Genomic DNA, 23,349 nt, shown 5'->3' on the forward strand with positions numbered 1-23,349 from the left:
AGTATGGTGATTCCTAAAAAGACAAGAAATGGATCTGCAGTCAGCCATCCCACTCCTTGGTATTTATACCAAAGATGTAAAATCAACATACTAAAGTGATATATGCATAACAAAGCATATAGTAGCACAATACACAACAGGCAAGTTATGGAACCAGCCTAGGTGCCTTCCAATAGATGAAAGGATAAAGAAAATGTGGTGTATAAACACAACAGAGTTCTACTCAGCCATGAGGAAAAATAAAATTTTGTCATTTGCTGGTAAAGGGATAGAACTGGAGAACATCATGTCAAGTGAAATAAGCCATTCTCAGAAATTCAAGGATCAAATGGTTTCTCTCATAAGTGGAATATAGAGAAGTGAAGCTAGTCAATCCCTAAAAAACAAATACCAAATGTCTTCTTTGATATAATGAGAGCAACTATGAACAGAGCAGGGAGGAAGAGCAGGAAGAAAAGACTAACATTAAACAGAGACATGAGATGGGAGGGAAAGGGAGAGAAAAGGGAAATTGCATGGAAATGAAGGGAGACCCTCATTGCTATACAAAATTACATATAAGAGGTTGTGAGGGGAATGGGAAAATAAACAAGGAGAGTAATGAATTACAGTAGATGGGGTAGAGAGAGAAGATGGGAGGGGAGGGGAGGGGGGATAGTAGGGGATAGGAAAGGTAGCAGAATACAACAATTACTAAGTGGGCATTATGTAAAATTGTGGATGTGTAACCGACGTGATTCTGCAATCTGCATTTGGGGTAAAATTGGGAGTTCATAACCCACTTCAATCTAATGTATGAAATATGATATGTCAAGAGCTTTGTAATGTTGTGAACAACCAAGAAAAAAAAGATTTGGGGCCCCTTGCCTCACCTGATACAATAAATCAAGGCAAAGTGGATCAAAGGCATAAATGTAAGGTCTTAAATGATAAAACTCGTAGAAGAAGACATAGATGGTTTCTCAGATCTGACACAAAAGGCACAAGCAGTAGAAGAAAAAGCAAATGGACCTCATGAAAATGAAAATTTTGTGCATCAAATTACATTATCAAGAAAGGTGAGGAGCAACCTACAGAATGGGAGAAATTGATAGCCAGTCATCTAGTTGAAGGTGTAGTGTTCAGAATGTGTGAACTCTTGCTTTTCATGTCAATCATGTTCCCACAGCCACCATGAATGTTCCCAAGCCCCTCTAGACTCCTTGTAAGTGTGGCAAGCACCAACCCATGAAGGGAAAGGATTCTCTGTGTGCACAAGAAAGAAATGTTGTGACAGGAAACAGATGACTATGGTGGACAGACCACACTGATTTTCTGGGACAAAGCTAAATCTACAAAGAACATTGTTTTGAGCCAAGCCCAGCTGCAGATCTCAGAGAATGCTGGCTCCTGAGAGATGCAAGCATTGTGAATAGGCGGGGATAAGAAATGAGCAAGTGATACAGTTCCTAGCTTCACCTTGTGTTTTATTGTGAAGACAATAAAATACTGAGGTTATGTTTACTTAGAATTTATAACTCAATAAAGAATAGGCAGTGCAATTAAAAATAGACAAATGATTGAACTAGACACTTGTTTTTTTATTTTTAGTTGTTCTAATTAGTTATACATGACAGTAGAATGCATTTGACCCATCATACCCTAACCCTAACTTCTCATTCTTCTGGTTGTACATGATGTAATGAACTAGACATTTCTCCAAAGGTGATATAAAATAGCCAACAAGATGTGAAAAGATGCTTCTGACATTAGGGAAATGCAAATCACAACCACATGAAATACCACCTCCCACCCACTAAGATGGCTGAAATAAAAAATAAATAAAAGAACCCCATAAATTAACCAGTGTTGGAATGGATGTTGAGAAATCAGAACTCTCATACATGGCTGGGAAAATTGTAAAATGCTGCAGCCACTGTTGAAACCAATTAGGCAATTAAGTGATCTTCAATAAATCAAATCTATAATTAGGGAAATGCAAATCACAACCACATGAAATACCACCTCCCACCCACTAAGATGGCTGGAATAAAAATAGACCTAGCAATTCAAATTCTTTGTGCATACATTAAATTATAATAGCTGTTCATACAAACTTGTTCAGGAATTTTCATAGCAGCACACTTCACATAGACATGGCAGATAACCATGAACTGATGGATGGTTGAATTCATATAATGGAATATTATCCAGCCCTAAAAGGAAGAGGATGTGACAGATGCTACAACATGATGAACCTTGGAACCATCATGCAAAGAGAGGCACAGGGGCCATATATTGCATGAGTTCATTTATATGAAATCTCCAGAATAGGCCAAGCTGTAGAGACAGCAAGCAGATTAGTGATTAGCAGTGACTTGGTGTGGGGAGTGGGGATGGCAGCTGGATGGGAACGATGTTTCCATTTGGCTTGGAGAGGACATTCTTGACTAGATGGCGGTGAAGGTTTTCCAAAGTTACAAGTTTACTAAATCACACTGGGTTGTACCCTTCAAAATGGACAGAGGGTGACTATTACACGTGAATTTTACTTTAGTAACTCAAGGAGAGCCTTGAAGGTGAGCTATCCCCAGCCATGAGGGGTCTCTGAAGATCCCACCTCAGTCCCAAAGAGTAGAAGAGCTGAGGAAAGCCCTGATCATGGGACCTTCCCTGAACTCTCCCCTTCCTCCCTGGCTCTGCTCTGGCCTGAGAAGTCGCGCGCATCCACGCTCCACGCCCACAATTTTGAATGGGGAGCAAAAGGAACTGCTATTGGTCCAGCCGGTGGGGCTGAGCGCTGATTGGCTGAGGCTGGTAACGGACCTGCACGCGCGCAGAGAGCCGTTGAGGACTCGCTGTGTGGCAGTTCCCCAGCCCTGGGCTCAGTCAGCGCCTTGTGAGCACCTGGTGAGCACCGCAGGAGCGCCCTGGAGCCAGGTGCTGCTGTCCAGCCCCAGTGAGTGCCAGAGGTCTTGCAGGAGGCTGGGGAGGGGACCCTCCCTCATAGTGCCTGGTCACTCAGGCTTGCCCAATTCACCTCTTGTCCCCGTCGGGTCTGGCTCCTCCTCTGTCCTCAGAGTCAGGTTCCTCAGGCTAGGGTTTCCTGAATTCTCCTGAAACACCCTCACTGATCCGTTGTACCCTGATTTCAGGCCTCTGGGTTCTGTTTTGAGTCGATGGATTTGTATTTAGCATCCCCCCCCCACCCCGCCCCCATAGCCCTGGAGCATTTTCCAAAGAAATCATTTACCAGTGGATTTATTTCGTTGAAGGCAGAATTAGGGATCTAGGGTCCTCAGCACCTTCTGTGACATCCTTCCTCTTCCCCATATCCCGAGAAGCCTCTCCAGAGACTCTTAGAAACAGAAGGGGCAAAGCAGAGCGTGGCCCTGCGGTGTCCCATCTATCTTTGTGACCTTGCAGATCTGAACATGTGATCTCTGTGAGAACATTGTCCCCACACCTTGTGCGTGTGTTAACAATATCAAGCTTGGTTCTCATGATCACAGTGGCTGGACCCCACTGGATGTGTGCCGGGTAGGGCAGGGTCAGTCCATACACAGAGCAATCTTTCCAGTGGGAATAGCCACTGCACCCTTGGCTGCAGAGGAGAGCTCCTCTGGGGGCCTTTCCTGGCTCTGGCTCCTTTTTCTTGACAGCCTGGTGCACCAAGTAGGAGCCTTTCCTCATCTCCCTCTGTGGACCTGCTCTAACTTTGTAAATAGAACCTTACATTTGAAATGAACCTGTTTTGTTTATGTGGCCAACACTTCTTCTCAATTTTAGGTCCAGCTTGGTCCTTACTACATTTAATAATTGCATTCCTCAATTTCTCTGGTACAGTTCATTATCCTGCACTGTTTCCATGCATCCTATCAGGGCCCTGCAGACAAAACCAAAATCCAAAATCAACCAAAGAACATGACTATGTTTAACACAACTTGGTGTAGCCCTCAGAGCACTCAGGGAAAACAGCAGGGGAACACTGGGATCACTTTTGGTATGGAATGTTTAAAAGATTTGGAGGTTGAGGGACATTTAAGGACAGAGGGGCTGTCTTCTAGAGTGGATGCTGTCAGGAAACAGGAAATTCTATTGGTGGTGGTCTTCTTGCATCTTATGCAGAAAAGGGAAGACTGGAGGGAGGTGAATGTTAATTGGGGGCAAAGCAGCAGTCAATTAAGTTCACCAGATAGGGGCTGTTGGTCGCTTGTATAAATTAATCAATGTTCACTTTTCAGCTATGTTCAGACGTGGTTAGAGATCAGAATTCATTTTTGGTCCTGATTATTCTTTTCACATTGAATTTGGTACATGTTGATGCTCCATGAAATTGCTTGTGCTTCACTAGGATTTCAGGGCCAGGCTGTGTGTGTCAAACTTGGTCCTGGCAACAGCAGGCCCCACTGATAAGCCAGCTGCTGGAGGTCCAGGCTGTTTCTTTCTTGCATAATCTCAGGGCCAAATCCTAAAAGATGCCTCCTAGGAGAGGGTTTCAAATAGATTGAGACAGGAAAAAAAAATTAAAGCGTTTCTGGCCCCAGAAAATTAGACTGAAGAAACTGGGACAAGTGTTAAAAGGGAGTCCAAAACAACAGTTTTTGACCATTGCTTCTGCTGGGGGATGCTGTTCCTGTCCTGGTACAGTCTCCTTTTTGGCTCTGGCTGGGGTTGTCTGTTCACCTGCCCATGTGGGAGCTTCTCTTCTGGGTGCCATGTGCATTGCTGCAGCTGGAGCCCCAACATGTGTGTCCATCCCTCCTGCAACCTGTGTTTACTACCTGCTGAGTATCAAGTCCTTGTCAGAGTCTGAAAGCTGCCTCTGCCTGGGCCTCCACACAGGTGTCTGACATTCACACAGATGGTTGGCCCTTTACTGCCCTTTGAGGGAATCTCAGAGCCTGTGCAGGTGCCTTGTGACCTCACCTAGAGCAAAGAGGATTCATTTTGTTAGGAGCTTAGAGACAAAGGCAACAGAATTTGGTGAGGGCCTCGGTGGGGTGAAAAGATTTGTAAAATTAGACTTCTGTGGAAAGATCCCAGGGAAACATAACTGTTCTGACTCTGGTAAATCACACTGCCCCTTTGTGTGCTTTCATTTTCTTTTTCATAAGAGGATTTTCAGGCTGTTCTCTATATTCCTGAGTAGAAATGCATTATTTTGGATGTTGTCACTGCAAGTATACACACACAGTTTTGTACCTGTCCATAATTTATAAAGCATGGTGACCTGGGCTTCCTCTCTGTTCCAGGAGTTAACAGTATTGTTGTTCCCTCAGGTCCTGACGCATCCATGGCTAAATCCTCCATTCTGAGGAGAGGACAGAGTTTCCCTGAAGAATGTCAAGGAGCGAGGTAAGCCTGTGTGCTGCTTCTTTCTATCATTTTTTTATTTGCATTTTGTATTTCTTAAATGGTTATTTGTGTTCTATTAACAACAACAAAAAGAAAGAATAAGGACTTCAATTATATGAGAATATTATTCAGCCTTTTCATTTTGGGAACTGGAGATTGAACCCAGGGGTGCTTAAATACTGAGCACATCCCCAGTTCTTATATTTTGTTTAGAGACAGACTCTCCCTAAATTGCTTAAGGCCTTGGTAAGTTGCTGAGGGTGGCTTTAAACTCAAAATCCTACTGCCTTGGCCTCCTGGGCCACTGGGATTACACGTGTGTGCAACTGCACCTGATTATTATTCAGTCTTTTTTTTTAATGTTTTTAGTTGTACATGGACACGATGCCTTTATTTTATATATTTATTTTTATGTGGTGCTGATGCTCAAACCCACTGCCTCACACATGCTAGGCAAGAAATAAGCCATAACTCCAGCCTGAACTTTTTTATTTGTTCATATCAGTTATACATGATAATAGAATGTATACTCCATATATGTATGATATTCTTCAGGCTTCAAGAAGAAAACACTCTTCTTTGTAACTGCATGGATCCCTGAGGAGATTAGCTTGTGAGATCAGCAGACAACAGAAAGACAGACACTTTTTAAACTCACTCTGTGTGGAATCTAAAATAGTCAAAACTCATAGAAGCAGAGAGTCAACGGTAGGTGTCGGGGGAGGGGGAAAAGGGGTAGTTGATGTTGGTTAAAAGGTATAAAATGTGGTTATATAAGATGGATGATTTCTAATGTATACCATGGTGAATATAGTTAATATTATTGAGTTGTTTGGTATTTGTGAAGGGAGTAGATCTTGGGTATTCTCAACACACACACACACACACACACACACACACACGCATTCAGAAGAAAATGGTGACTGAGTTGAAAGATTAGTTTATTAGTTTGTTTGTGGTGATAATTTCAGTATATATGTATATCAAAACATCAAGTTTTGTATGAAAAATTATATGTTCATGGATTTGAAGGGTCTTAGAATTACCTACACTAGGTACTAAGGGGGTTCTGCCTGCTCAGAAACAATGTGTGTCACCTGGTGTTCTGATGAGCATTCTCCTGGATCTTGTTTTTGTCCCACTTCTTCCACTCTCCATCTATGCTGTGTTGTGGTTGTTTTATGAGTTAGATCATACTGTTAAACTAAATTTTAATAATTTGGAAACATTTCTGTTTCCATAACAACTTGTCCCATTTTAGATATTATTGCCACTTACACAAACTCACTTCATGTGAGTGTAAGTAGGATCAAAGCTCTAGCTACTTAGTTTCTTATTTATTATTTTGTGCTTGAGGGTTCTGAGCTGGTGAGTTATAATCTTATTAAATGTTCACAGTTGGTCACTATAAATCCTTCTATGCAAAGGAGCAAGAAATCATTAAATATCCAAGGCTTTTTTATTGTTAATTGTTGTCTTAAATGGAAGTAAGGGATGGACCAAGCTTAGATGGTGGCCTATGGAAACTCCAGCCTTTCATCTGAGGGACCTGACCAAGGAGGGGTTTTGGTAAAGATGCCCACAGTGGGCATGTTTTTGTTTTTTTACTAGCAAATCTTAGGTTCTTCCCAGGGGGAAAATCTACACTGAAACTACACATAGAGAAGAAGGCAAATTCCCAAGAGAATAAGCAAGGACTCAGGAGAGAGTCAAGGGCCTCATTTCATCAGGGTGAAGTCTTTATTTGGTTCTTAAGAAATGGGATGACAGATGTTGATGGAGTCAAATCAAAGCTTAATACAGGACTCCCAGAAGTTGTGTTGTCTCCTACTAGATCCCTCAAATTGTCCCAGGAAAGAATCTACTTTGTCCCTCCTAGTTCATAAGAATGTAGGAAACCTGACCATAAGTGTCTGAGACAGCAGCTGACATCTGATCAGCACAAGGCCTAATGGAAGAGCCAGCGTCTCTTGTGCACATGATGGGGTGAAAATGGTCAGAAGAGTTGAGAAGAGATAATTCTGGGACTCCTTCACAAAGATCCTCATGCACCATGGGGAGGGCCTAACTGGGGCAGGAGATAGGATATAAATCTGCAGGACTTGATAGAATTAAGGGGAACATGTGGATGAAAGCAAATTTTAAAAAGACTTAATGATTAGATGGTGTCTCATTCCTCTGAGGGTTTTAGGGAGATGGATACTGTTTGACTGGGGAATGTTTCCCCTATCTAGTGTTATACAGCAGAAGCAGGTAAGTCTGCATTATTAACTAGACATTCTAAATGAGAGCGGGAAGATTGCTTGAGTCCACAAGGAAATAGAGTTCAAACAGCATAGGATAGAAGCTGGAGCACTGGAAAGGACAGATCCTCTATAAAATAACACTGGTTAAGTGTCAACTGGGCCTTGTGCAAAAACCTGTCAGCACCTCCCAGTGAAGACTGCTGAGACCAAGAGAGTTTTCATTGGGAGGGCAATTACTACCTTGCTACTGGTTGAAAATGCCCTGTAACTGAAGGACACAAATATGAAACCAAAATATGCATAATGTCTTGGGTGATGTTGGAGAAGTTTTCTAATGGGGAGTGAAGTGCCCAGAGGCTGATAATAAATGAAAAGGCTTGTGCAAAAAACATGCTACAGGGGATGCAGAGTTAACTTGACATATTCACGCGCAGTTTTGTCTTTTCCTTAGAGCTTCTGGATTCTATCCCCACTTAGACTCTGTCCTAGCAACAGCTTTTGACTGAAAAGCAAAAAGCTGGTTGGTTTGCGTGCCTGCTCCAAGCAAGCAGTGTAATCAAGAAAAAGTAAAAGCAAATCAACTTTGTGGGCTGAAATATATGCCATCTGTCCTATATTTGGATTTTTCCTGACTCGGGAATTAGGGCCACTGGCCTATAGTCATGGTAAGGCACATGGGCAAAGGAAAACTAGCCTATTAAGGAATGCCTCTACGGGGCGCAACTATGTGGAAGTCACTAGGGGAATGTGAGAGGTGCATTGAAGTAGGACATGCCATTGTCCACCAGAAGAACTTCCTTCCAGGATTAAGACATGATTCAAATTGACAAGTAAGTTTCCCAGTCTGCTTGCTTGAGTTGGCCACCTGGGTAGGGGACTGTAACAATGCAAAGGTGCATCCTGTGAGGTTCAAGGTACCATTAAGAATTGTTCTGTGAAGGAGGGAAGAAAGTGCCACTAGATATGGGGTAGATTCCCAGAGGAGAAGGCCATACCCACAGCTGGGATACTAATGTGTGTTGTGGCAGGAATAGAAACACGATGTAGACTGGTCTTTGTGTTCCTAGTGGTAGGTGTAAATACTCAGAGTGCTGAAATAGTCAGAACAAGTGATACAGCCCCCAGTAAAAACCAAGGCCTGGAGAGCTTCCCTGGCTGGATACGCACCTCAGTTTGCCAGGAGAGTGACACATCCTCAAGACATGCAGGGTATGTCTTTGAGAATGTCTAGGACCTCTCTTTAGTCTCTTTTTTGAACTGATCCTGATGTGTATTCTCTGTAATACAATATGATCATAGGTATCGTGCTTTCTTGAGTTCTGCTGTCATTGTAGTGCACTATTGGAGCTGAGTTGGGGAGAGCAAGAACTTTGAATCCGTATCCATTTAGTCAGGAAGGCAGGGAAGATGGCAAGAACACTATAAAGGACTTAAACTACATATATGCAGTTTTTTTAATTATTTAAGGCTTTTAAATCTTTTTTAATATCTTCATTTTTATTTGTTTATTTTCATGTGGTGCTGAAGATTGAACGCAGGGCCTCATGCATGCGAGGCAATGCTCTGCCACTGAGCTACAACCCCAGCCCTGTTTTTGTATTTTACTGGAGAAATAAAATCAATAAGATGTATATCCTAGGATCATGGGGATGGCTCAACACGTGAACATCAATTGATATACCTAAATTGAAACACCATAATCTAGAACCATATTTATTAACTACCACTCTGTTGATAGCTAGATTTGATTATGTGTAAATCTTAATAATTTAAAAAGTAAGTCAATAGAATGATATCTTATTAATATATAATATATAATGTTTATTGTCAAAATCAAGTTTTCTATCTAAAACAAATGAGCTATTTGGGAAAAAGTAAATGAATCATGCACCACTGTACATCCCAGTAGGTATATTACTGACATCTGTCTCAGAGAAATGAAGGGTTATGTTGACACAAAAATATGTTCTTGAATGTTCATAGCAGCTTTATTTATCACAATCATCAACTAGAAACAATCCATATGTCTTTTATTTTAGTTGTTGATGAACTTTTATTTATAAGTGGTGGCTGAGAATCGAAACCAGTGTCTCACACATGCTAGGCAAGCGCTCACTACTGGCCAGCTCTTAATTCTTCTTTTACTGTTTGATATAATTCAGCACAGAAGCCATCACATCCTTCTTTTCTAGGAGATTCTTCATTGATGATTCAGCATCTTTACTTACTATTAGGCTAAAGTTTTCCATTTCTTCATAATTCCATTTTTTGGTAGAATGCATGTGTCAGATTATGTATCCTTACCTTCTAGATTATCAAACTTGCTGGTCTTCATAGTAGCTTCTTATGATTCCCTATATTTCTGTTGTGTCAGTTGCAGTGACCTCTTTTTCATTTCTAATTTTACTTATTTGAATCTTCCCTTTTTCCCTTTGTCTAGCTAAATGTTTGCTGATTTTTTGTGTTTCTAAACATACACTCTTAGTTTTGTTGATCTTTTCTATTGTTTCTATAGTCCTAATTCATTGATTTTTCCTAAGATTTTCAATATTTACCTGCTTAAATCAACTTTGGGCTTAGTTTGTTTTTATTTTTCTACTTTTTTGAGGTGCATCATTAGCTTTTGGAGATCTTTTTCTGTTTTGATGTGGGGGTTTATTGCTATAACTTCTCTCTTTGGACGTTTTGCTGTGACCCACAGGTTTTGATGTAGAGCCAAGGAACCAGGGAAGAGGCTGAATACTGGGGTCTGCCCTTCCATGGTGGATTTCTCAATTGGTGGGGCTATTCTGGGACCAGCAGGTGGGGTGCAGCCATGCCTACAGAAAGGAATTGTGCTGACCTTTCTGATAAGGTTTCTGTTTGTACGAATGTCATTAATGAATTGTGTCAAAATAATGGTTAAGTGACAAATTTTTTTAATATTTTTTAGTTGACACAATACCTTTACTTATTTATTGATATGTGGTGCTGAGGATTGAACCCAGGGCCTCACGTGTGCCCGGCGAATACTCCACTGCTGAGCCACAACCCCAGCCCCAAGTGACAAAATTTAATGTTATATGCATTTCACCACAAGTTAAGGAAATTTTTTAAATCAATGCATAGAATTCAATCTCATTAGCAGAATGAGAAGAATCATTCTTAGAGTTGCAGAACAAGTATTTAATGAAATTCAAAAACTGTCCATGATAATAAACCTCAGAAAACGAGGATTTGAAGGAAATTACTTAATGTGATAACCCTGTGACTCATAACTGACCCAGACCTTACCATAACTGAGCCCCAGCCTCATGAGAAACATGGCAGAGACCTGGCTGAGGCTTCCTGCATTTCTGATCCCCAAAAAAAAAAAAACCTGTGAGAATACAATGAGATGTTGTTTCATCTGCTCTATTTCTGTTAATTCTTCAAATAGTTTTGCATCACTGTAGAGCCTGTCTGTCAAACCCCAAATGTGCCCCCAGCAGGGTCCATCCTCCCCTTCTCTCCTCCTGGGCTTCCTCCAGCACAATGACTGCCCTCCTACATCCTCTCTGGACAACTTGTTTCCAACTTTGAATCTATCAATAATTGATCAGGCATGAAGGATCTAGGGGCATTAAAGAGACCTTCTCTTTACCATGCTGGCCACAATGGCTCTGGAGTCCCTTGACCTCCAAAGCCTTTTCACCACAGCCAGGGCAAGCACTCTGGTACCAGTTCCATATGAGACCCTGAGGCTCCAAAAAGGTGGTCATTCCCCCTTCTGAGCATGAGTGGTTCATAATCCTGTACCCTCCAGTGGAAAGAAAATCCAAAATCCAGAGTGCAGTTTCACACCAGGGACAACTGAGATTGCTGAGCCTGCAGGATCCTTGTGATGACCTACTCCAAGCTCCAAAGTATGTGGGAAAGGAAAGTGAGGCTTTCTCTCCTGTAGCCCTGCTTCCAGGGAGCTTGTCCTTGTCAAAACTACCCAGGCTGGTGGATATAGGGCCCCATCCCTGGTCTCCCCTTGCTATCTTAGATGGTTTTCTGTTTGTGTTTTGGCTGTGCTGGGATCAAACCAAGGGCCTTACCTATATGCCAGGAAGCACTTTACTACTGAGCTACATTCAGAGCTATCCTCCTTGCTATCTTTGGAATGGCCCAGAGTAAGCGAATCCCTGGATAACTAGGGAAACCCCAAAACTTAAATTCTTCCCCTTCCATAGTTCAAAGGCTGGGTGGGGTTTGGCAGAGTGTGCTTTGGGGTCCCATGTTACTGTCTTCCCAGGTTGGATGTAGGTGGACCCTGCTTGGTGCAGCCTGTTTTGTGTCATCATCTGTATATGCTTCAAGTGGCATGTTCATGGAAATAATGCCACCTGACACATGCCCAGGGCTCCCTGAAGTGTTAAAGCCTACCTGTCCCATCTCAATACCAGAAATTGTAATCAGCGTCTCTTAGCCACATGGATGTTGGGGAGGGGTGGATCCCCAAAGCAAATGTGAGGTGCGGTGACTATTAGATGTGGGCTTGAATGGGAACCAGGTGAAAGCACCAGATCCTCAAAAACATGTGTGGCATCCCCAGCCCTGTCTCCTGATCAGACAGGAATGTATGTTCCCAAACAGGGAAAGGTCTGGCTTGAGTTCACACAGTGATTCAAGGAGAAGATGCTGCCTCAGTTGGAATTAGATTTTCCCCTACTCTTTAAATCCAGAAATACTAACATTGTAGAAGTATGGGAGAGAGAGAGGTGGGGGGAAGAAACCTTTTTGCAATGGAAGAACTGAAGTTGTGCTCTGTGCTGACTGGACCTACATGCAGCCTGCACCTACGACATGCTGGCAGGAGCAGCCTGGGTGAAAAGCATCTGAGAGCATCCAGGAAAATTAAAAATGCAAATATTCCTAGGAAACCTTAAATAGAAATAGAAACATCAGAAACATCAGAAATTTCCAGGGTGTTTATGGAACATTGTGCCAAAACTGCTAGCAAATTGTTCTTTAATCAACAGGGAATATTTAGGTGATGTTCATGTTGCACATTATTAACATTGAGATCAGCCAGTGGAGAGGAATGGATTAAAGCTGCCCAGCTGCATTGGAGGGATTCCACACCCTGGAGGGACATCCAAAGATACAGAAAAGTGAGTGTGGTAAGACCCAATTTGTTGGGTTTTTTTTTTCTGTTTTTCTTTTTTCCCCTGTCATCTGCTGAGCCCTTGGTGTTATTGGCCTTGTTAGTCAGCTTTTCATTACTCTTAACAAATAAAATCGGCTTAACAAGAGTAAAGGGTTTTTTGGTTCATGATTTCAAAGGTTTCAGTACGTGGTCAGTTGACCTTATGGATTTTTGTAGTACATCGTGGCAAGAGTAAGTGGCAGAGGAAGCCTCTAACGTTGCCAGTCCAGGAAGCAAAAAAGAAAGAAAAGAGATGGGGTCACAGTATTCCCTTCAGTAGACTGCTCCTGGTGACCTCAGTGTTTTCCACTTAATACCCCCACTTAGTAGTACCACCATGTCATGATAGCACCTCAGTCTGGTGACAAGATTGAAATGGTGACAACACTTGGGCCTTGGGAGCACTTACCCAAACCATAGCATTGTCACTGTCCATAATGGCACCCACAGACCACCATGAGAAAAGAAGACAGCACCTGCTAGATCCTGCCATTTTAAAATAATGACAATTCCCAATTTGTTGTGCATGTTTTTATTTAGTTTTATATGTTATACAAACAGTGAGAAAAACATTGCAACACTTAGTGGAATATTCATGAGATGCTGGTGAGAAAGAACCAACCCAGTGAGAATGAGCCAAAGCCTGAGCTAAAACATGTGTTTTTAAGGTGGTGGAATAGAGGTTGCTTTCCTGGCTGCTCTGTGAAGTGAAACCAAGAAAGCTTTTTTTTTTTTTTTTTTTTTTTTTTGGTCACTATTCCGTAAGAATACACTTTGACCACCATTACAAAGCATTTGCATCATAAGTAATGTGAGGACAACTTAAAGTATGTGGAAGGAAGATTGTGGATGCTACATGCAAATTCTACACAATTTTTTCAGGGAGTAGAGCATCAGTGATTTGGGTGTTCAATGTGGGGGTTCTGCAACCAATCCCCCTTGGATATTGAGGAGGTGTGACTGGAGTTGACTGATTGCTAAAATCCAGTGTCTTCTTGCTGCTCACTATTGGGCACTAAAGAATGGTGGCCAGGACCCTACGTGCTGACTGCAGGTATTGAAGGGTGCCTAGGGGAGGGGTCCACCCAGGTCAGAAGTGAAGTGCAGCAGGGAGAAGCCTGGTTTAGTGTCCCCGTTTCCACTCCCTCTTACCCTCACTATCCACATCCAGACAATCCTGGCATCAGCCTCCTGGGGTGTCAGGCTCTGATTTAAATTATTTTCTGTCTTCTGCTTTTGGTGTTGTTTTGTTCTTCTTTTTCTAAGGCTTTGAGATGTATTCTTAGGTCATTTGGTGACTCTATATTCCATTAATAAATGAACTCATTGCAATGAATCTTTTTTTCTTAGAATCACCTTCATAGAGTCCCAGAGATTTGATATGTTTTTTCACTATCTCATTTACCTTGAAGTATGTCTTTATTTCACCCCTGATTTCTTCTCTTGTCCATTGGTCATTCAATAGCATAATATTTATTCTCCAAATGTTTGACTAATTTCTATTTTATCATTGATTTCTAATTTTGTTGCATTATGATCTGATAGAATGCCAGGTATTATCTCTACTTTTTGTATTTGCTAAGCATTGTTTTGTGGATTTAGAGATGATCTATTTTACAAATAATCTGTGCTGCTGAGAAAAAAAAAGTATATTCAATCATTGATGGATGAAAGATTTTATATATGTCTATTAATTCTGAATTTTGTATTTTTTTATTTCTATAGCTTTTTATTTAGGGTTTTTTTTTTTTGGAAGCTCTATTCAGTGATGAGAAAGTCTTGCTAAAGTCACCCAGTACTCTTAATTACCTCAGCCAGCAAAACCATTAGTACACACCTTTACAACTGTTCCCACCCCAGAGTTCCCATTACCCTCCGCTGCTATTTTTTGTTAAAATTGCTTTCTTTTAAAATTAAAACTTTTATTCATATTTTTTTAAAAATGTTTAGTTATTGATGGACCTTTGTTTTATTCAATTATTTATATGTGGTGCTGAGAACCGAACCCAGTGCCTCACATGTGTGAGGCAAGTGCTCTAATGCTAAGCTACAGCCCCAGCCCCAGCCCCAAGATTTTATTAATTTTTAAAAGATTCAGTTTATTGTCATTAAGTACGTTCTCAAAACTCTGCACTTACCACCATTATGTAGTTCCAGAACATTCTCCTGAATTGGGTATCCATAACCACTCCCTCTCCCCTGGTCCCTTAGTCCCCAGCAACTCCTTATCATTCTAGCCCTGTGATATGCCTAGGTGCACTTTTCAAATCAGAGCAGCCTGATTTCTCTTTGGCCACATAATTTTGGAAGGGACTGATGAAGTTTCCTTAGTAGGGTAAATGCCACACAGTCTAAGTTGATTATTTCATTTTATTGTTTTGGTACTAGGGGGTTGAACCCTGGGGTACTTTGACACTGAGCTACATCCCTAGTTCTTTTTTCTTTTGAATTTTGAGACATGTTCTTGATCAGTTGTTAAGGATATCTCTGAATTCTAGGGCTGCCCTCAAACCTACAATCATCTTGCTCAAAGCAGTGTTATTTGGAAATTAGAAAAAAATAACATCTATATTCAGTGGCTGGAGAATGGAAACATCAGATATGTAACAGTTACACCAGGGAAGATCAGACAACAGTGAAATTAATCATATCCAGCTTGAAGTCCACTTTACCTAATATGATAGAAACCTTTGGTTGTTTTTGAGATCCATGTGAATGATATGTTTTATCCCATCCTTTTATCTTCAGTGTCTGGTGCCGCAGTCTGGCTGGGCACAATTCAGGAGCCACTTGTCAAGAGAAATGAACTTTATTTTTAGAACACGCCAAACCACACAACTCTTCAGGAAAACCTTCAGAGCCCAACTGCCACCACCGGCTTCCCATAAGCCTCTCCACCTCCCACACTCCTCCTGCTCTTGAGGCCGATTGGCTGGGTCGCATGGGCGGAGCCAAAAAAGTCCCCCAGTGAGCAGCTCCATGGTCTGAAAGGGTGGGGAAACAGCCCAATGAGCATCACTACAGAAGAGCCAATCAGTTGGCAGCTAGAAGGTGCTGGGGCCGCTGTGAACCAATCATCAGAGCTGGCAGCTGGAAGTTTGCTGGCAGCTGGAAGTTTGCTGGGGCCCCTTCGGCTGTTGCTCTCAACATCCTGGATGTCTTTGCCTATGAGGTCAGTCTCTTGTAGACAGCATATTGTTGGGTCATGTTTTTTAATCCAGTCTACAAGCCAATGTCTTTTGATAGATGCATTTAAGCTATTCAGATTCAGTGTTATTATTAAAAAATAATTTTTATTCCCTGTCATTTGATTTATTTCTGGTTTTTAATTTGAATTAGTTTCTCTTTGATTGACTATTGTTTGTGTCCTCCTTTTGCAGGTTTTCAATTTTATCTTCATTTCATTTCATTGTACACAAATGGAGCACAATTTTCATTTCTCTGGTGGTGCACAATGTAGAGTCGAACCATTTGTGAAATCATACATGTACCTAGGGTAATGATGTTCATCTCTTCCACCATCTTTTCTACTCCCTGGCTCCCTTTCCTCCCCTCTTCCCCTTTGCCCAATCCAAAGTTCCTCCATTCTTCTTATGCCCCCTATCCCCATTATGGATCAGCATCCAATTATTAGAACATTCAGCCTTTGTTTTTTTGGGGATTGGGTTACTTCACCTAGCATGCTATTCTCCAATTCCTCCATTTACCTACAAATGCCATAATTTTATTCTCCTTTCATGCTGAGTAATGTTCCATTATGTATATATACCACAGTTTCTTTATCCATTTATCTATTGAAGGGCATCTATATTGATTCCATAGTTTAGCCATTGTGAATTGAGCTGCTATAAACATTGAAGTGGCTGTGTCACTGTAATATACTGATTTAATCCTGATTAGACTGAGGAGTGGGATACCTGGGTCAAATTGGGTTCCATTCCAAGTTTTCCAAGAAATCTCCATACTGCTTTCCATATTGGCTGCACCAATTTGCAGTCCCACTAGCAATGAATGAGTGTGCCTTCTCCCCCACATCCCTGCTTTCCTAAATAAATCTCTGTACTGTCCTTAACCCAATTAGTCTCAAGTTTTCAATTCTGTCAACATAAAAATTATTTCAAAGTTACCATAAGGGGTATATTTGTTGCTCAATTTAAATTTATATAGGTGTTCTTGAGAGGATGAGACAAAATGGGTTATGTTAATTTCTGCAATACTCAAAAATAATAAGTTGAGGTCAGAACAGTAGGTAATTACCTTCCACTGTTCCATATCAAACCCTTGACAGACATCACTAATCAATTGCTGGGGTTTTTTTGTTTTTCCCCAAACTGAATCACTCTCAAACTCATTATCAGGTAGCATCTATCCATCAGTTAAAATTGGCATATGAAATCTATTTGTCACCATCAGTTAAGCATATCCTACTCACATGAGACTGAGAGAATTCTATTATCCTGTTGAAAATCTGAGGTCATTTTATAAGCAAGCCTTTCACTCAAGTGGGGTGAATTCTTCTTGATTAGACATGGAAGAGCAAGAATCGGTTGTTTTAGAGCAATCCATAGGAAGGGAGAAGTCATTAATATTAAATGCCTAAAAGGAGCCTAACCTTATTTGTTCTCATTTATTGCTCTATGGCCAGCCCCCAAGGACAAAGTGTGACACATGATCCTGCGAGACCAGGGAGTGAATGAATGACTTCTGAGGGAAACTGAAAGTGGTTCTATCTTCATAGTGTTATGGTTACTGTCCTTGAGTCAAGGAGACCCAGCCATGAGTGATGAGACTGGAGATTGGGGCCAGCCCAAGGGCTTCCATGGGAGATTTATGCATCTATAGACCAATTATTCTTAGCTGAGTAATCGTAGCCTTGTCTCTCCTTGGGGTTATGGACTGTGTTCAGAGACATGTCACAACACAGAACACACTCTATCTAGGAGATAGAGCTCAAGAATGTTGTTAAAATCATTCATTATCTTGACATTTGCACCTGGCTGCCTCAATCATTTTTTAAAATATTTTTTAGTTGTCCTTGATGGACTTTAATATTTATTTATATGTGGTGCTGAGAATCGAACGCAGTGCCTCACACACACACACTAGGCAAGGATTCTGCCACTGAGTCACAACCCCACCCCTGCCTCAATCATTTCATATTCTGTTTTCGAGTGTATTGTCTTCCTGCTCTCCTTCCTCCCACCTGGTCTTTCTCTAGTGTTTGCTATCTCAGTGAAACCCACAACCACCCATGCAGTTATACAGGCCAGAAATGTAGACGGCAGCCTGCATGTATTTCTCTCCACCTCCTAATTAGTTCTCAGATATTCTATGTTTTTCTGTCTTCCTCACCACCACCCTGCTCTGAGCTCCCCTCATTCCTTGCTTGGAAGTTTGCGAGTGTGCTGGCAGCTCTCTCTGCACCCACTCCACACCCTTACCCATGTGCATCCTCCAGTTGTACCTGAGTGATCTGGCCAAAATGCAAAGTAGTTGATTGACACCCTGCTTAAAGCCTGCTGGTGGCATCTCACTGTTCCTAAGAGGAAGATCAGACTCTCTCAGCTGTTCTACCAATCCCTGGGGGATCTGGTCCCTGCTGTCTTCAGCTGTATCACATGCCACTCACTCCTGACTGTGTGTTCATCTCACTGAGCATTTAGATCCTCCAACAGTGGGTTCTTACCCACTCTCTGTCTAGGACTCTCTTCTGCCTCCTATTTATCAGGTTAATTCCTTCAGAATTCGTGTTACTTTCTTGGGAAAGACATCTCTAACCTTTCACCTCCACTCCTTTCCCAACAGGTTGTGGTAGACTCTCAAAGAATCTATTCTACTCATTTTTTTATTTAAGTTTATAATGAGACACTGTATGATTAACATCTGCCTTTCCAAGTGGAATATAAATTGCACTTAAGCACAAATTCTGTATAGTTTAGCTCCTCTTTTATCTTCAGGGGCCTAGCACAGTGCCTGGTACTCAATAAATCATTGATTAATGATGAGTGAGTGAATGAATGAATGAATAGAGGTGTCCAGTTGCCTCTTGTAGTAGTCATGATTTTTAAATCTCAGCACTCTTAGTATTTTGGGTGTGATAATTCTTTTGTTACGGGGGACTGTCTCCTGCATACTGTAGAAGTTTTAACAACATTCTTGAGCTCTATCTCCTAGATAGAGTGTGTTCTGTGTTGTGACATGCCTCTGAGCACTGCCAAGTGGTCCCTGAGGAGGAGAGGGAATTGAGAACCACTGTAGTAGTTGTATGGAATTTCAAAATATTTTCTTGGTATTTTCAGCTAATGGGATTCTTTGTTGTCCCCAAATTGTCAGATGCTCAGTTGCATCTCTGACCTCTATCTACTGGATGTCAGAGTCCTCCTTTAGTCAATAGACCTATCTGCCAACTAGGTCTCCTTTCTGGTGTCCTCCCTGTGTGATAAGATACTTCCTGTAACACTGATACTTGGCCACATGATTTGCTTTGGTCAATGGACTTTTCAGTGGATGTACATGTCATGCCTGAGCAGAAACCATAGGAGCCAAGAGTGATCCCAGTACTGTCCTTTTCCTTCTGTCTCATGCCTGAGAATTGCTGCCCCTCCTGCAGTTCTGGAATAATGGAGTTGGTTGTGACCACAGCATAGCTTGGTGGAAGAAAATGGTTTAAACCTGAAGTGACTTGACCAATGCAAACTCACAATGGGATGTTGTGTTCTCTGTTTTGGGGACATGAATAGGAGAAGAACAATGAGAAGATCACTCAGGCTCAAACTTCCAAAGTATTTATTCAGTTTCTTAATTGGATTTCAGGAGTTTGGCCCCAGCATGGTTGCTGACATAATTTTATCTTAATTCTCACCTCTTTAAGTGGAAGCAATAAAGGAATTATAAGGCAATCAAAGTAAATAACTCCATCCTCCAGAAAGAGATAAGGGGAGGAAGATTCGAAGTACAAATGGAGATAATTAATGCCATGTAACTTGTTAAGAATGGAGGTTGGCCCTGGGCAGGGTGGTACTTGCCTGTAATCTCAGTGACTTGGGAGGCTGAGGCAGGAAGACTGCAGGTCAGCAACTTAGGATACCCTGTCTCAAAATTAAAAGAAAAAAAAGAGAAAGAAGAAAAGGACTAGGTATGTAGCTTAGTAACAGAACACCATTGGGTTCAATCCCTAGTATTGCAGGGGCAGGGGAATGCATACTATAGTCCATGGATGAAATTTTGCCCTCTGCCTATTGTATAAATAAAGTTTTATTGGAATACAGTTATGTTCATTCATTTACTTATTGTCCTTGGCTGCCTTTGCATTACCAGGACATAGAGAGTAGTTACAATGGAGACCATATGACTTGCAAAGCTTGAAATATTTACCAGTTGGCCCTTTACAAAAAAGAAAGCTTGCTGAGAGCCTGGGTTTGAGTCCCAGCTCCAACACTGACTGGCTGCATGATTGAGAAAGTCATGTCCCCTCTCTGGGCTTCAATTCATCAATCAAATGGAGGGAGTAACAGGAACCACCTCACATGGTTGTTTCCTGTGATTGCTTTCACATTGCCTGGCACCTAGGGTATGCTTAATAATTAATAGCTATTTTTTCATGTTAAATTGATTGTTTATTGATTCATTCCACAAATATGCACAAGGTACTTGCCATGTACCAGATGGTCATATAGACAATGTGAATTTCAGGTTGGACCAATATTAAATCTTTACCCGCAAGGAATTTACTTAGAAGTGCAGAAAATGGATAATAAAAAATGATAACTCTTATTAGTAGTACTACAAACAGTGAATACCACCATTATGACTAAAATGAAACCACTCTGTGGCCCTAAGACAAAAATAGGTACTTCTTTGGGGGTTGGCAGTAAGTTTTCTTCCTTCTCACAGACACCCTGGCAGCTCTTAAGGAAACGTGTTTATCTTGGATGCAGCTGACAGAAGTGGCATGGATGGGGCTGAGCTGGTGGAGAGACCCCATTTCTCAAACCCAGGTTTCTACACTGATAAAAGGAAACCTTATCAAGCAGCCTTCCAGCTTGTTGTCATCCATCTTCCAAAGAATTCAGTAGCCCTTGGTGGTTGATGGTTTATGGGACAGTGGCCATGAGGAGGTTGCTTTTTGTATTATTCTGTATTTTATAAAAGATCAGCAACCTGCTGGCTGGGGCCAGAAGCAGCAGGCTCTTTGTGGAATCCCATTAACCTCAGTCTTGGCTGCAGCCAGCTCCAGGCCAGCAGAAGGCTGCTGGCCACTTAGGCAGATGAAAGACTTTGATCTGTCCAAGTTGGGAGGTCTAGCTGTTTAAAATAGAGCTACCCTGTCTTAATGACTGAAGAGTTCTTCCCCAGGGACCTTGCAACATATTTAAGAAATAGAGATGCACACATATGGAATGTTAATTAGCAAAACAAGGCTGTCTATCGCAAATAGCGAATTCGTGGAGTGAACTATACAAAATGGTGCCTGTGGGAATTCAGAGGTGGGCATGTTAATGGTAAGAGTAATAAAGGAATTTAGTGTCATTTTATTGAGTATCTGTTGGGTTCCAGGCACTGTACTAAGCGTTTTGTGTTCATTCCATTTTACAGGAAACTGAGGCTGAGAGAAGCTGAAGGACTTGCACAAGGTCACACAGCTAGTAAAGGATGAAGGGAGGATTTGATCCTGAGTTAGCTCACACAGCTATGAAGTCTTAATTACTTTGGAGAGTGCTTTTACACTCTATGGCCACAGGCAACAGTGGTTTTGTTGGAAGAATGGTGAGACTTATGTAAATTTTCTCTAAGTTGATGACATTTAAACTAGGTTTTGAAGTATGAATAAGATTTCCATAGTTGGAGAAAGAGAGAAGACACTCCTTGCAGAAGAAACTTCCCCTGCAAAGCTTGTATGGTTTGCCTTGATTTCCCCCATCTCTTCCTTTATCTATGTCTACCACATCTGGTTGTATTCAACATGAGGGGGCCAAGCAATGGTGTCCAATGGGGGAGGTTTCATATGGGAGAAAAGAGTGATTGGGGAACTTGTTCATGTGCCTATGGGATATTTCCCATGAGATGATTCTGGTACAATGAATCATTTGTTCCATGTGGAGATCATGATGGTCAGATTATATTTATATTCTTTTGATTTTTAAACTATGATACAGTTTCTAAGAGTCTGATAAGTTGGGTTTTGCTTTTACCCTATCTGGAAAAATTGGGGTTTGCAGTCAGTAACTAACTAGTGGTTGAGCTAGCCCACCTGCTTTGTACACAAGTAGCCCCGCCCTGAGGGAATGGGAATGGACGGGGATGACAGGGAGGAATTGCTTACCTGAGATTCTGATGACAGTAATTGAGACTAGCAAAGTAGCTTCTCTTTGTGTCCCTCACAAAGGTAGAAAAATTTGGATGTAAACATGAAATTTTAAAAGTAGAATGAAACAGACATTATTACTGTATGTATATATGTGACTACTGACCAACATGATTCTGCAACATGTAGTCAGAAAAGTGAGAAATTGCATCCCATCTATGGATGATATATTAAAGTGCATAAATGCAAAAAAAAGTTAATAACTGAGAGAAAGTATGAATGGGTGTATTATACAGAGAGAGAAATGTAATATTATGTTAACACTTTGAATGAGTCTCTAAACAAGATATGCTACTGTGTCTCAGTTGCCTGGAAGGGTGAAGCCACATATAACTGAGGCCACTTCTGCTTTTAAAACCCAAGATCTATTGGAAGCTTGCAAACCTGAGTGGCCTTGTCCTGGGAGACATTTTGTACATCCTATGTGATAATGAGCTGGAATGATCATTAAGGATCTAGCAGGACTATTAATTTGCCAGTGTCTTTTTTGTGTGAAAATGTAAGGCACTTCTGCATAATTGTTTTATTTTTTCCACATCTTTATTGGTGTATTATAGTTGTACATAATAATGGGATTTGTTAACATATTTATACAAGCACACAATATAATGATATAATTTGGCAACAGTTCATCCCTTTCATTGCTGTGTTGTATTCTCAAGTAATTCCTCCCTCCCTCCCTCTCCACCATCCACCCCTTGGTATTCCTACTAGCATCTCTGGGATTTTTATGAGATTTCTCTCCCACCACCATTCTTTTCCTTTATTTTCCCTCTGAAGTTTCTGCATTTGAGACAAAACATATGACTTTTGATCTTCTGAGTTTGTCTTATTTATCTTAAGATAGGGGACTCATATTCCATCCATTTATCTGGAAGTGACATAATTAGATCTTTATGGCTGAGTCAAACTCCATGTTTTATATATATATATATATATATATATATATATATATATATATCACATTTAATTCATTTATCTGTTGATTGATGCTTTGGCTGTTTCTGTAGTTTGGCTATTGTGAATGGTGCTGCTATAAACATGGGTATGCATGTATCACTGTTGTTCGATGACATTGATTCTATATATACTAAGGAGTGCTATAGCTGATTCTATGCGTGGTCTTCGGAAGAGTCTCCATGGTGATTTCCAAAGTTGTACTAATTTACAATCCCAGCAATGGTGAAAAAGTATTAGTATTTCTCCCCATCCTCTCCAGAATTTATTATTGTTTGTATTCTTGATGACTG

At 41.1% G+C, this 23,349-nt stretch overlaps 1 long non-coding RNA gene across 4 annotated transcripts; it reads left to right on the forward strand.

Moving 5' to 3' along the window:
- Window positions 1-5,130: 5,130 nt before the first annotated feature.
- LOC120884550 (uncharacterized) lies at window positions 5,131-22,918 on the forward strand. 4 transcript variants are annotated; one of them, XR_013436392.1, is made up of 5 exons: window positions 5,131-5,337; window positions 5,893-6,045; window positions 12,569-12,700; window positions 15,484-15,907; window positions 21,331-22,918. It is a non-coding gene; the product is annotated as an uncharacterized LOC120884550 (long non-coding RNA). The 4 variants fall into 4 exon arrangements; XR_013436393.1 differs by lacking the exon at window positions 21,331-22,918 and adding an exon at window positions 16,116-16,807; XR_013436391.1 differs by lacking the exon at window positions 21,331-22,918 and having other exon boundaries at window positions 15,484-16,041.
- The last annotated feature ends 431 nt before the right edge of the window (window positions 22,919-23,349 follow it).

This window comes from Ictidomys tridecemlineatus, chromosome 3 (assembly GCF_052094955.1).
Source record: "Ictidomys tridecemlineatus isolate mIctTri1 chromosome 3, mIctTri1.hap1, whole genome shotgun sequence".
Taxonomy (NCBI): Eukaryota; Metazoa; Chordata; class Mammalia; order Rodentia; family Sciuridae; genus Ictidomys; species Ictidomys tridecemlineatus.